This window comes from Mytilus edulis, chromosome 1 (assembly GCF_963676685.1).
Source record: "Mytilus edulis chromosome 1, xbMytEdul2.2, whole genome shotgun sequence".
NCBI lineage: Eukaryota > Metazoa > Mollusca > Bivalvia > Mytilida > Mytilidae > Mytilus > Mytilus edulis.
The window spans coordinates 117,115,763-117,132,486 of NC_092344.1; the positions used below are offsets into that span (position 1 = coordinate 117,115,763).

Genomic DNA, 16,724 nt, shown 5'->3' on the forward strand with positions numbered 1-16,724 from the left:
TTAAAGGCCACAATCATGAACTTGTTGATCATAAGCACAATCTTAGTCTCAGTTTACTAGTGACACGTTTTTTGTAGTCTTAAATCATAGAATCCAAAATAGTCTTTTAAGCTGTAATGATTCCAGATGACAATTATTACATCCAAAGAAAAAGACACCGTTCAAGTCCAACGGACCTTGTCTTGTTCCTATTTGAGTTCACAAGATTTCCTCAGTTTCGGCTTGTTTCATTGGTTTGTGTTCGATATAAGATATGTACATCTATAAACTTTTGTTGTCTAAATTTTAGGACTTCAACCATCAGATAGAAATGGACACTTTTCAAGTCTACTCTCCTTGTCTTGCTCCTCTTGGAGTTAATCAAATTCCCTCAGTTTCTGCTTGTTACCTTTGATATAAGATATTATCATCTATAAACCTTCGTTGTCTTGATTTGTAGGATTTCAACCATCAGATGTGTGGCACACTAATATTACAATTTATTCTTGGAAACAATTTCCATATGCAGATGAAGGTTTTATCCTGGGCTTCTCGTTTGAAGTAGCAATAAATGTTTTGCTCTCAACTTATGAAAAATAATAGGCTGATGTCAGACTGGCATTAGAAAAGTGTATTTTGGTCAGGAAGTCTTATATTAATCACCTAGAGGTTAGTTTGAGGTTAAGTTATGCAATGGGAAGGCAATGTAGAAACGGGGTATATGAAATAGAAAAGGAATAACAGCAAAGTTTAATCATATCCTTAAGCAATTGGGAATGTTATCAAAATGTGTGTAAGCTTTTTTTATTATTTGTTGTCTGTCATCTGTGAAGTATGTAATTGTTTGAAGCCACTGTGTGCTAAATAAGGTCTAAATATCCTAGTTAGGTTTCCCATTCAACATTTTTCCAACGAAGTTACAAACAAACGTTCATTTTGTGTTTGAAACTATAACATATGTATATAACGACAACATTTTTATAAAAGAACGAATATAAATTAAGCATATATCAATTTATGCAATCATGTTTAATGATTGTAAGAAATTCCAAAGATCAGTTAGTATGTGTGAAATAATATTAAAGTATTTTACTCATCTGCGCTCTTTAATAAAGATAGTTATAAGAAAAATATTCACTTAAAATGGCAACGTAGGTACACATATCTAAAGAAATAGACTTAATAATTTGAAGAAAAAAAAATCGGAATGATTTCGGAGCTTGAATTCACTTGGCGTTGATTCGGATGTGCTGCATTTCGTCGGGTTATGTAGTGTATTTCGGTTGTTTCCTGTAATTAGTTAATACTTCAGTTTTATCATATATCTTTTGTATAGTCATTTTATAAAATTTACTGTTTGCAAAAGTATAAATTATTCTAAATAATAGGGATGTTCTGGTACTTGACAGAAAACCCTGGCCGTTTTTTGGCACAACTTTTTTTGGACTTTTGGTCTCGATGCTGTTGAACTTTGTTCTTGTTTCGGCTTTCAAACTTTTGTATCTTGGCGTCACTAGTATGTCTTGTGTGGACAAAATACACTTCTGGCGTAGACTAGTAAAATTTAAAACTTTTTACCTTTTTTTAGCTATTATTCATGTGTTTCCTTTGTCAATTCTGCTCTCCTATTTATTAATATTGTAGTCCTGTAATATTATATTGTCATTTTAATGTTATATTTCACATGGCCATAAAAGAGGGCTGTTTGGCATGCCACAAAACCAGTTTCAACCCACCATTTTTTCCTTTAAAAATGTCCTGTACCAAGTCAGGAATATGGCCATTGTAATATTTTTGTTCGTTTTTCTGTGTGTGTTGCATTTTGGCGTTGTGTTTCCGTTGTGTCGTTTGTTTTCTTTTGTTTTTGAGTGTGAGTTCACATTGCTATAAGACGTGTCACGGTACTTGTCTGTCCCAGGTTCATGTGTTTGGTTTTGGTGTTATATTTGTTGTTCTTATGAGATTTGTCTGTTGCTTGTTCCGTTTCTGTGTGTGTTACGTTTTGGTGTTGTGTCGTTGTTCTCCTCTTGTATTTAATGCGTTTCTCTCGGTTTTGGTTTGTTGCCCCGATTTTGTTTTTTGTCCATGGATTTATGAGTTTTGAACGGCGATATACTACTGTTGCCTTTATTTTGAACATCCCTTTTGGTATCTTTCGGCTCTCTTTTTAAAATCATCAAACAATAACCATGACTGAACAGACCCTCGATATATTTGGCACAACTTTTTAATTTGGTATGTTGTTCACCTTTGTTGTTCATTTTGGCATTTCAACTGTTTTGGCTTAATCACTTATTATGAATCTCATGTGGATGAAACGCGTATTTTAATTACTATCTTGGGTATCATTATTGGTGAAATTGACAATTGCAAATGAATATAATGTCATCGGGACCTCTTGAATTGTTAAAATGCTTGGTTTTTGAAAGATGAGATTTTGTGTTGATTACCGCATGCTGAACAAAGTCACTGAGAAAGATGTTTATCCACTCCCAATGATAAGTTACTCTTGTGGTCAAGTTGCATATACATGGATAAATAAATTTATGACTTAAAGAATTAAAGTCTAAAAGAATACCGTATCAAATATTAAAAATGCTCATGCAAAATATCACCTGGATAACCCCAATACAGACAAAGGTCAACACAACTAAAAGTGAACTGAGTTATTTTATTTTGGGGACACTGTTTAAAACAGAATTAGACATCAGAAGTGAAAACAAAGCAAGAGAGCAACAACAAATAAAAGCATAACCCGAAGAAAGAAGACAGAAAACACCTTTGCCAAAGGAATAAATAAAATAAAAAGCGGTCTATAAAAACCTATAGACTTCATGCTTCTTCCGTTTAATCAATACCTGCCGTGTAAATATGTCTTAAGAAAAGACATCAAACACAAAATACGATTGATAAATCTCCTGTCGACTCCCATGACATTGCCAACTGACAGATAACTTGTAGGTGTAAACAACTCATCCTCATACATTACCCAAAAGAAAATTTGATATGAAAACACATCTCAACCCTCCCCCTATACCTCTAGCCAATGTACTGTTTTAGAAGTACATAAAGTTTATTTCAAACTACAAATGGGTGTATTAAATGCTAGTAACATTTCAGTATACCTAGTCCTGATCATACTGGTGACACTATATGAACATGTTTGTACTGTTTCATTTACTCCACTTTGTTATGCTTCTGTTGTGGACTGTCTCATCTTAGACTTATAACAGTATTTCGATATATGCTAATTACAGTAGTATTTATTAGTCGTTATTTGCTCTGAACTATAGCTAGCTTTTAGTAACTGCTAGTACTCTCAGATCTTGTGTGGTTTGAGCTTTTGTTAGGTTTGTATGTGCCCTCTATCAATCTAATGAGTTAAGACTTTTCAACTGCCTTTCAGAATGTGTTCTTACAATGTACGTCGTACCGTTGTTACACCATTGTCCCAAGTTTTGGTGCAAGCAAACATGATTAACCCCGTCACATTCCGTATATGTGCCTGTCATAAGTCAGTATCCTGTAATTCAGTGGTTGTTTGTTGTTGTATTATAACATAATGATAATGTAAAATTGAGAATGGAAATGGGGAATGTGTCAAAGAGAAAACAACCCGACCATAGAACAGACAACAGCAGAAGTTGTTTTGTTTATAATTTGTTCGTAAATCTGATCGTTGATTGTTTTACATTTGACATTCAGTAGGGACTTTATAGCTTACTATGCGGTGTGGGCTTTGCTCATTGTTGAAGGCCGTACGATGACCAATATATAGTGGTCAATTTCTGCGTCATTTAATTGGTCTCTTGTTGGGAGTTGTCTCATTGGTAATCATACAACATCTTCTTATATATGTCAGAAATCACAAATATGACATGCATGTTCAAAATATAGAAGTCAAATGAAACAATTTTTAAAATGCATCAGAGAATAATGATACAAAACTATCAGAGATATATGATAATTGTATTATATGCCTCTGCTGTATTATGTTTCTGACTTGTATATGTCTCTGATACAGATATCAATTCAATGAGTCCAAAACAACACTTCTATGACAGATATAGGAAGGTGTGGTATGAATGCCAATGAGACAACTCTCCATCCAAGTAGCAATTTATAAAAGTAAACCAATATAGGTGACGATACGGCCTTCAACACGGAGCATTGGCTCGCACATAACAGCAAGATATAAAGGGTTCCAAAAAATACTAGTGTAAAACCACTCAAACAGGAAAACCAACAGTCTAATCTATATATAAACGAGAAACGAGAAACACTTGGTATATTTTGTTTACTCCAGAATTACTACAATCCATAAAATGAATTATGCTTCACATTTGATTGTTTACCATTATAGTACATATAAACGTAGTCGTGAACATGCATGAACTATTTGCCATTGAGTTAATCATTCAACTATAAAAAAAATATAGTACACTACATGTACTACAAAATTTATATATATAAGTCTTGATTATTAAACGTCCTCGAGACTAAAAATGTACATCTTGACATTTTGGCGGGAATACTAATCATCTCTCTACCCTTTCGGACACCTCTTGGTTTTTCTTTACCCATCATCCTGGAAGAAATGGCGAACATTTGAACCGAAGAAGTGCACCTGATAGAATATTTGAAATTCATTGATTTTTATTAATAACAGGATTGACAAGTAGTAAATAAGTTTAAGGTAAGTTGATAATAAACTGTTTTCGGGGTTGACAAGCGTGAAACATGTATATTTGTCGAGAAACTTCATCTAAAATCACGTGCATATATTTACAACTTCTTTATTTTGATTGCATCTTGCCCTACTTACAAAAGTTTAAAAGTTTTGTGTATCAATAGTTATAATATACAAATGTCTTCTTATGATATGCCTATTAAACACAATTTTCGAAATTGCAAAGAAATAAAAGCGGAAAGGTGTTGAAAAGATTTGAAAAAAATAAAGCATTATAACTTATAAAGACAAGAAATAACTGTGTCAGCTGTAACGGTTGCATTTTCTTTGTTTTCCTTTATATATGATAGTAAATAAGTATATAAGGAAGATAATTCAGTTAATCAAGTAAAAAGATGTAAAACAACACAAACAAATAATCTTAACTTTATAGAAAAAATAGCTTGTAACTGTTTAACTTTTTAAAAGTTATGTTTTATGATGTATTTCCTCACATTGACATTATAATTAATGAACTATTTCCTAAATGCAAAGATAGATTTGTATGTATATAGTTTAAAAGCATCAATACTGTTACCATTTCCTTTTTATCTTAATAATCAATTAAAATTGGCATGTTCTGTAATAGGGCACCTGTGTGTTTTATTCACATGTATTGTTTAGATCTATGATCAGCTGGTATTGACTAATTAATGCCAAGTGTGTACATTCCATAGTAAAAATGTAAATCTAGACGCTCCATTCAAAGTATCATATGTACAAGATGGCTGTGTTATTGATATAAATAGTAACAACTTAATTTAATAATTCCTTTAAGGGTGTGTTTTATAATGAGCCAAATGACCTTCAGTCCTTCCTGGAGTGTTTACATGCACAAAACATTTATAATTGGCTTTTAATTATGATCAATAGATCCATAGTGCTATAGACTGGTTATAAAAAGGTTTAAATACACCTCATGGACTGTAAAAGATTTAAAAAAAATATAATGATATCATTCAACTTTACATCTTTGTTGTATGATATGATTTCAGGTAATGGCATTTTAGTAAAGGTTTTAAAAAATAAACAAAGATTTACCGGTCTATTAGGACAAGGACTCGCAAAGTGACAAAACCAAACTTTTCCAATAAGTAGTTTTGTGGGCTGTAGATTGCGGATACAATAGCCCAGGAAAAATCTCTAATCATATGCCTAAAGAAGGTAGTAGTATCATCATGTAAACCCTTACATGGTAATTTACATGGTAATTTATTAGAAAATAAAGGTGATCACTGGTATAATTTTTGTGTAGGACTATGATTCTGCCCAGAAATCATGCCATAACAGACTCAGACAATCATCTGATGTTATATTCAACCAAACCATTATGCCACAACCAAAACTTACAGTCATATAATGTCTAATTTCACCAAACCATTATGCCACAACCGACACTTACAGTCATGTGTTATCTGATTTCACCAAACCATTATGCCACAATCAAAACTTACAATCATATGTTGTCTGATTTCACCAAACCATTATGCCACAACCAAAACTTAGTCATATGATGTCTAATTTCACCAAACCATTATGCCACAACCAAAACTTAGTCATATGTTGTCTGATTTCACCAAACCATTATGCCACGGCCAAAACTTAGTCATATGTTGTCTGATTTCACCAAACCATTATGCCACAATCAAAACTTACAATCATATGTTGTCTGATTTCACCAAACCATTATGCCACAACCAAAACTTAGTCATATGATGTCTAATTTCACCAAACCATTATGCCACAACCAAAACTTAGTCATATGTTGTCTGATTTCACCAAACCATTATGCCACGGCCAAAACTTAGTCATATGTTGTCTGATTTCACCAAACCATTATGCCACAACCAAAACTTAGTCATATGATGTCTAATTTCACCAAACCATTATGCCACAACCAAAACTTAGTCATATGTTGTCTGATTTCACCAAACCATTATGCCACGGCCAAAACTTAGTCATATGTTGTCTGATTTCACCAAACCATTATGCCACAGCCAAAACTTACAGTCATATAATGTCTAATTTCACCAATCCATTATGCCACAACCAAAACTTACAGTCATATGTTTTTGATTTCACCAAGCCATGATGACGAAACTGAAACTTACAGTCATATATCTGATTCAAACACGCAATTATGCCACAACAGACACTGACAGTCATCATGGTCATATGTTGTCTGATTCCAACAGGAAATTTGCAACAACAGACAACATACTCTGACAATTATCTTTTGTCTGATTTTACCAAGCAATTATGTCCCCAGACATCAAACTCTGACTATCATCTGGAGTCTAATTCCACCAACCAATTATATCCCCACAGACATCAAACTCTGAAAATCATCTTATGTCTGAATCCACCAACCAATTATGTCCCCATAGACACCAAACTCTGAAAATTATCTGGTGTCTGAATCCACCAACCAATTTTGTCCCCACAGTCATCAAACTTTAAAATCATCTGGTGTCCTATTCCACCAACCAATTATGTCCCCACAGATATCAAACTTTGAATATCATCTGGAGTCTGATCCCACTTACCAATTATGTCCTCACAGACCTCAAACTTTGACTATCGTCATGTGTCTGATTCCACCAACCTATTATGTCCCATAGACATCAAACTCTGACAATCATCTGGTGTCTGAATCAACCAACCAATTATGTCCCCACAGACATCAAACTTTGACTATCATCAGGTGTCTGATCCCACAAACCAATTATTCCCCACAGACATCAAACTTTGACTATCATCTGGTGTCTGATTCCACCAACCAATTATGTCTCCACAGACATCAAACTCTGACAATCATCTGGTGTCTGATTCTACCAACATATTATTCCCCACAGACATCAAACTTTGACTATCATCTGGTGTCTGATTCCACCAACCAATTATGTCCCAACAGACATCAAACTTTGACTATCATCTGGTGTCTGATTCCACCAACCAATTATGTCCCCACAGACATCAAACTTTGACTATCATCAGGTGTCTGATTCCACAAACCAATTATGCCCCACATACATCAAACTTTGACTATCATCTGGTGTCTGATTCCATCAACCAATTATGTCCCCACAGACACCAAACTCTGACAATCATCTGGTGTCTGATTCCACCAACCAATTATTCCCAACAGACATCAAACTTTGACAATAATCTGGTGTCTGATTCCACCAACCAATTATTCCCAACAGACATCAAACTTTGACAATAATCTGGTGTCTGATTCCACCAACCAATTATGTCCCCACAGACATCAAACTCTGAAAATCATCTGGTGTCTGATTCCACCAACCTATTATGTCCCCACAGACATCAAACTAGGACAATCATCTGGTGTCTGATTCCACCAACCTATTATTCCCCACAGACATCAAACTTTGACTATCATCTGGTGTCTGATTCCACCAACCAATTATGTCCCAACAGACATCAAACTCTGACAATCATCTGGTGTCTGATTCCACCAACCAATTATTCCCCACAGACACCAAACTATGACAATCATCTGGTGTCTGATTCCACCAACCAATTATGTCTCCACAGACACCAAACTCTGAAAATCATCTGGTGTCTGATTCCACCAACATATTATTCCCCACAGACACCAAACTCTGACAATCATCTGGTGTCTGATTCCACCAACCAATTATTTCCCACAGACATCAAACTTTGACTATCATCTGGTGTCTGATTCCACCAACCAATTATTCCCCACAGACATCAAACTTTGACTATCATCTGGTGTCTGATTCCACCAACCAATTATGTCTCCACAGACACCAAACTCTGAAAATCATCTGGTGTCTGATTCCACCAACATATTATTCCCCACAGACACCAAACTCTGACAATCATCTGGTGTCTGATTCCACCAACCAATTATTCCCCACAGACATCAAACTTTGACTATCATCTGGTGTCTGATTCCACCAACCAATTATTCCCCACAGACATCAAACTTTGACTATCATCTGGTGTCTGATTCCACCAACCAATTATGTCTCCACAGACACCAAACTCTGAAAATCATCTGGTGTCTGATTCCACCAACCAATTATGTCCCCACAAACACCAAACTCTGAAAATTATCTGATGTCTGATTCCACCAGTAATTCTATTCAAATAGGCAAATTGTGTACACTACAGTTTAATCTGTAACTGTATGTTCACCTCTTATATTAATGTCTTTTTTGCTCAATGTATTCACATCTTTTTTGTTTGTGTCCCATATGTTATATGTTGTTTAGCTTAATTTGTAATTCTGTTCTGGTTAACAGTGACATACTGTTACATTTGTCTAATGTTTAACTCTGCACACAAACCATTTCTCTTGTGCAATAGTCAAAATTCAGTCATCTTTTTCTTTATTAAACCATCAATGCCAAATTTATGCAAATTGTGAACTTTAAATATTGGAAAATTATAAAATTTGTATTATCAAATTCTTTTATTTTTTTTTTATTTTAGTATGATAACCATACCTTAGCATTTCTATACAGTAGTTTGTCAGCCATTCATCTAGAAGATTTTATTCTTCCGTTCTTCTTTGTGTTACATGAATGAGGATAATTTCACAAGTTAGTGTTAGATAAATTGCAATGGAATATTTTATCATGAAAAAATGCATAATCATTTTCTTGTGCCATATCTTTTAAAAAACCTAACATTTGCCCACTGATTTTAACAGTTGTGATATATTTTAAAGATATAAATCACACAATGGCATTCCTGGTCTCAGCATAAAGTAAGAAAGTTTTCACAGGTGAGTCTGAAATGATACATATCTACCAAATTTAATTAAGTTACATTTTGATAAGTTAATAATGTATAATTGAGGTGACAACTGATTTAGAATCGTGGTTCAATAGGTGTGCATATATCTGTGTGTTAATGGAGTAATGTTAAGGCTTTTACAAATATAATAAAAGAGTCAATCATTTGGTTTTACCTGGAAAGCGTAGAAAAAATGACAGATTCTGGGAGATAATTTACGTGTATTACTTCAGAGATTTTTTTGAGATATGTACAGAGGCAGTTTTTCTTTAAGGTCAGTTTAGAAATATTTTCTTCTTAGTAAATGTGATATTGACTTTTGATATACTTATACCTTTTTGTAGTAATTAGTTATTTGCATGTTTGTATCATGCCTTTGATCTGTACTTATTACAGAAAACAGGTGTAAACAGATTGATTTGAGTAAGTTATGGTGAAGTTATGAAAGTTGAGATCCTTGGGGAGGGATCTAGTGTGGGAATTTTTGAAAACTGAGATATTTAAGGAGGGGTCTATAAACAAACTATGAATGAAGATGTCATAAAAATTATCAGAAGAGATGTTAGCATTAATATAATAAAAGAGGGTGTAGAGAGGGGACTGTTTACAAGATATTAGTTGTGTTGCCATAATTATATTTATTTGATAAGCATGTTATTGCTTACATGTTCTGAACATTTATTTAGAATACATTTAAAGTGAATCAAGTTGGAAATAGTTTATATATAATTGTAAAGCATGGATTGCTTATTTCTATAAACTGTTAGATTAGTTAATGGGATTTTGATACTGTTCCACTATCAAAATAACTTGAGATTTTAATAACTGTTGAAGAACCCTGTTGATTCTTGACTGAATATCTCAATTTACAGTATGTTCATTTTAAGTGTTGACAGTCCATTTGAAATTTTGATGTAATTTTTATTAAAATTGAGAATGGAAATAGGGAATGTGCCAAAGAGACAACAACCCGACCATAGAAAAAAACAACAGCAGAAGGTCACCAACAGGTCTCACAGTAGCGAGAAATTCCCGCACCCGGAGGGGTCCTTCAACTGGCCCCTAAACAAATATATACTAGTTCAGTGATAATGAACGCCATACTAATTTCCAAATTGTACACAAGAAACTAAAATTAAAATAATACAAGACTAACAAAGGCCAGAGGCTCCTGACTTGGGACAGGCGCAAAATGCGGCGATTAGTATTAAAAGCAAAGGAGTAAAGTATCCAGATTATTTTAAGTTAATTTTGTAAAACAGTTTCCCCATATTGAGCCCCACATGCATGAAAGTAGGAGAAAGAATGCTGCATTATCTGTAGTAAATTGACTACTCAGCTGTGTTTTGGCAGTTGTAAGATTATTGTGTGATTCACTTACATTTATCACTAAACACATAATTTACAAAAAAAAAAAGAAATTGTAAACACACAAAGATAGGAATTATTAGATACGTTTTCTGAAAAGTTCAACTTAATCAATTTTATTGCTTCAAACTTAATGTTTTTGTTCACAAATTACTTCAAAACAAAGTGTATTTTTAGTTGGACTAAAGGTGACTTTTCATGATGAAATCTACTTTTGTCTTGCCTTTTAATACCTTATTTTATATAGAATAAAATCATGGAGGTTCTTTGTCATTGAATCTTGTTCTTGGTCTTTACCATTTTTTTTTACTCAATTAGGTCAAGTTTTCATGACTTTAAATATATTCCTCAATACCATATTGGGTATTACATCTATGTCAATACTAAACTTTAAAGGTAAAAAATATATGATGGGAGACATATATGTGTGTCAAACATGCCTATATCTATGTATGACCTGATCTTTGTTTCACCCTGCTGTGGTCAGTTGAGGTCTATTACTTTGCTCTATACATTATAAGATGTTATAAGTCAACAATATTTGATATATGAATTGGTTGGGATGAGAAAATGTCCAATTGACATATGTTTTATTGCTTTGACCTCATCCTCACTCTCAGGAATAGAAGTGTAGGAGGACAAGTGTACCAAACAGGTTTCATTTGACCTTGGCCTATATAGGTTTTAATTACTGGTACTTTAAAGTATTGCAAAATGGGAGGCAGTGTACCAACTCTTGTTTTCAAATTTTATCAGTCTATTGAAAACCAACCCCAAGATATTAACAGTGCAGGGGTGTAGGAAATTATTGATAACAGATATTCAATTCCTGCAGAAATTGTATAACAAGTAGACACCTTCAAAATAGAACTGATCATATAAAACTTACTGATATTTCAAAGTAAATATCTCCTTCAAATCTATATTTCTGTTGATTATTTTTCATTTGTGCACTTTTGTAAAAAATAAAACATTGTTTTATAAACAAAATCAAGTAGTATTTAATAATCTTTGTCCTCCTAACCCAGGACAAAAAGGGGGGGGTCCAACCACATGTCCTCATTTAAATGCATTGATCGTAAAAAAATGGTGGTGGGTTCCATTCCCGGAAACTCCGCCTCCTGGATCTGCCACTGCTCTATCCGTCACACACACACGCACACATCCAGGCTGTCGACTGCCTGTCTAAATGGACCTTTCACAGATTCAATATAACATGGACAGCTGAAGTAAAACTAAGATTGTTTCCAACAGAAATAAGGATACTTTAGATTACATCACTATCTAGTAGAACAATAATTATTCAGGTTTTTAGATAACTTATAATGTTATATCTGTAGTATGACCCAATTCAAATCAGGACATATTCATTTTTTGAATTAAGGCTGTTAAAGTATTTTAATAACATTTTTATTACCAAATAAAGAGGTTCAAAAACACCCCACTGCTTATAAGGAAGTAATATCCTTAGATAATGTATGCATAGAAATCTTCTGTTAAAGTAAAGTTGTACTAACATTAACTTCTCCGATTATTAAGTGTTAGATTTGAATTAAAGAGATATGAGGGATCTCAACAAGATAGCAGAGACCCAAACCACTTGAGAAAACAAAAGACATTCACATAATCTTTACCTGTTCCTCTACAAACTTTTTTCCAATGTATAAAAGGAATGATCAAATGCTAATTGGATTATTTTTTTTGCTTTTAAGTGTTGCCAGATACATTTATAAACATATAACAGTAATTTGGTTAACTTGTAAAGAGAGTCCATTTGGTCTAGTTATAAATATGTGTTTTGATACTGTGTTGTATTAATGGTAAATAATAAACTGTATATTCAGAAATTATTGCGATTTTGTCCCTTTAGACTAAAATGCGATTTATTTTTGCAATATTGACAAAATCCTGTTTAATCCATACAATAAATTTCAGATTGTGAGTTTAAATAATTGGGATTAGCTGACACTGACACTACACCTCAGTGCCAGTACCATCAACTTAAACACTGACACAACACCTCAGTGCCAGAACAATCATCTGACACTACACCTCAGTACCAGTACAATCATCTGACACTGACACTACACCTCAGTGCCAGTACAATCAACTTAAACACTGACACTACACCTCAGTGCCAGTACAATCAACTTAAACACTGACACAACACCTCAGTGCCAGAACAATCAGCTGCCACTACACCTCAGTGCAGGAACAATCAGCTGACACTGACACTACACCTCAGTACCAGTACAATCATCTGACACTGACACTACAACTCAGTGCCAGTATAATCAACTGACACTGACACTACACTTCAGTACCAGTACTATCAACTTAAACACTGACACAACACCTCTGTGCCAGAACAATCATCTGACACTACACCTCAGTGCCAGTACAATCAACTTAAACACTGACACAACACCTCTGTGCCAGAATAATCAACTTAAAACACTGACACTACACCTCAGTGCCAGTTCAACCAACTTAAACACTGACACTACACCTCAGTGTCAGTACAATCAACTTAAACACTGATACAACACCTCAGTGCCAGAACAATCAGCTGACACTTGACACTACCACTCAGTGCCATTGCAATCAGCTTAAAAACTGACACTACACCTCAGTGTCAGTACCATCAGCTGACACTACACCTCAGTGTCAGTACCATCAGCTGACACTACACCTCAGTGTCAGTACAATCAGCTGACACTGACACTACACCTCAGTGCCAGTACAGTCAGCTTAAACACTGATAATACACCTCACTGCCAGTACCATCAGCTTAAACACTAACACTACACATCAGTGCCAGTACCATCAGCTGACACTGACACTACACCTCAGTGCCAGTACAATCAGCTTAGACACTGACACTTCACATCAGTGCCAGTACAATCAGCTTAAAAACTGACACTACACCTCAGTGCCAATACAATCAGCTTTAGAAACTGACACCACACCTCAGTGCCAGTACAATCAGCGTAAATACTGACCCTACACCTCAGTGCCAGTAAAATCAACTGACACTGACACTACACCTCATTGCTAGTATCATCAGCTTAAACACTGACACTACACCTCAGTGTCATTATCATCAGTTATAACACTGACACTACACTTCAGTGCCTGTAACATCAGCTTAAACTCTGACACTACACCTCAGTGCCAATACAATCAGCTTTAACTCTGACATTTTACCTCAGTGCTTATACAATCAGCTTAAACACTGCAATACATACCAGTCTCAGTACTGTCTTCTTAAACACTTACAATATACCTAAGTACCAGTAATATCAGCTTAAACACTGAAACTACACCTCAGTGCCTATACAATCAGCACAAACACTGACACTGCATTTCAGTGCCAATATCATCAGCTTATAACACTGACACTACACCTCAGTGCACATACAATTAGCTGACAATGACAATACACCTCAGTGCCAGTACAATCAGCTCAAATACTGTAATACTTATCAGTCTCAATATTGTCTTAAACACTGACAGTACACCTCAGTGCCAGTTATATAAACTAAAAACACTGACAATACACCTCAGTGCTTGTACCATGAGCTTAAGCACTGACACTTCACCTGAGTACCAGTACAACTAGATTAAACACTGACAATACACTTCAGTGCCAGTACAATCAGATTAAACACTGACACTACACCTTAGTGTCAGTACCATCAGCTTAAACACTAACACTACACCTCAGTGCCAGTACAATCAGTGTAAATACTGACACTACACCTAAGTGCCTGTACAATCAGCTTTAAAACACTGACATAACCCCGCAGTGCTATTACAATCAGCTTAAACACTGACACCACACCTCGGTGCCAGTACAATCAGCTTAAACACTGAATCTGTTAACTTCAATATCATTGGCTTAAATTCTAACAATGTTAGCTGAAATACTGACTTTCTTTGCCTTTGAAATACACTGACTAAAATATATATGCTACCAAGTCGGAAAACATTGGATAAAAATAAAAATGAGAAAAAAAAATATGAACATAAAAGAACTCATTGTTAATGTTCAGGTGTTTCAAGATTATATCTGTCTGTTTATTAGGTGAAAAACACATGAAATTGTCATTAAGCCTTTTTTCATAATTATAATATTTCATTAAACACATCCAATAGTGTCTTTTCTGTTAGAGCTATTGATATTTTCCAAGTAGATAAGATCTAGAAATAGTATACCTACATCAATATGGTATGTCCTAGTCAAGATGGACAGATTTTTCCATCACAGTAGAAGGTATGGGCTGTTGTTGGTTTTTTTTAATTCATTTTCAGTATATCTGGGTCACTTAATAATTTTTTCTCATGATAAGAATTAAATTGGCAACCATTTGATATTTAGTGTAATAGGGGTTTGGGTCAGGTGTATTTGGAAAATAAATTTTATCTGTTATATTTAGAGGAGATATTGTACTCTTTAAAGCAAGTTTATTCGAACTGAATCTTTTTTTGGTTGATTGTCTAATAGGATTTTTACCTCAGTTCAGGGTCCTAACTGCAAAGCCAATGTCCTCATTTGATAGTTTAAATTCAGTGTAATTTGACCTTTCAAATACAATTAACTTTCACACTGCCTGTTGTATTATGATACAAAACATGAAAAAGATTACAATGCATATTTTGAAATGAAGGGTGATATCTTCCCTGAATTATTTACAGGTCAAGAAGCCAGTCTTGCTGCTCTTTCTCATTTTTTAAATGGACCACAAAAAAAAAAGATTGCACAATCAAACAATTTAAAACATAATGTGATTTAATATTTAAATCATTCTTCAAAAAAGAGATTAATAATGACAATAAAGTTTAAATAAAGGTTTAGAATTTCAGTTTGTAGATTTATAGATTAAGATACTGTTTCATCTTGGTGTTATATTTCTTGTTTCTTTTCATTTAATGCATTTTTATAAAAGATTTATTTTTGACAAATTAAAATAAAATGCAACTTCATCCTATCTGAGGAACATCTGTGTTGTATTGTCCTGCAGTCAAGAAATATATATGTATTTTTGTAATGTTGAAAGCTATTCAAAAACAATAAGGATTACTTTTGACTATCCTTATGGTCTTATTTTTCTTATAAAGGTTTTTAAAAACAAAATCCATCTTTAAATTATTTTTTTCAAAATATATGGAAATAAATACCAATGATTTTCCTTGTACTGTGGATTAATTTATTGTCATGGTGATTTATATTCATGTATTAAGGAAAATTTTTACTTTCATGGGTGTTTGATTTTTTGTGATTTTGTCAAATTCTGCATACAAGCCAATAGATTTGTGGATTATTTTTACCCATGGAATCCACGAAAATTTATATTCCATAAATAATGATGATTCCGCAGTAAAGCATAACACTGTTGAAAAGCATATGTATAAACACACATGTAGGACTTATATTTCAAACTTTAATATTTTGGTTAAGTTTTGCAAACAAGTCCTCAAAAACATGTTCATTTATTTTCCTGGGTACCAATATTTATGGAGGGGGCATTCATTTTTACCCTTATCCCTCTGTATGCACGTACGTCCATCTGTCTGTCCATCTGTACTTCCTAAATTGAGTTTATGTTCTATAACTTTAGTTTGCCTAGACCAAATGTTATGAAACTTAATCACAATGCTTATTACCTCAAAATACAGATCAAGGTTGAATTTTGGTTGTTTCAATTTACTGTTCTAGAGTTATGCCCCTGTACAAATGGAAAAAGTCAGCTTTCCATGCTCCAACTTAAGGTACTCTTTACCAAATGTTATGATAATTATACACAATGCTTATCACCACAAAATACAGATCAAGGTTGCATTTTGGTTGTTTCAATTT

The 16,724-nt window shown here is 33.9% G+C and overlaps 1 protein-coding gene across 1 annotated transcript in view; it reads left to right on the plus strand.

The window, feature by feature from the left end:
• The first annotated feature begins 4,546 nt into the window (after positions 1-4,546).
• LOC139502270 (protein phosphatase EYA1-like) overlaps positions 4,547-16,724 on the plus strand; it is a 105,976-nt gene continuing 93,798 nt past the window's right edge. The window contains 2 exon segments of the mRNA XM_071291704.1: positions 4,547-4,675; positions 9,429-9,485. The gene's annotated coding sequence lies outside the window, so the exon portion shown is untranslated.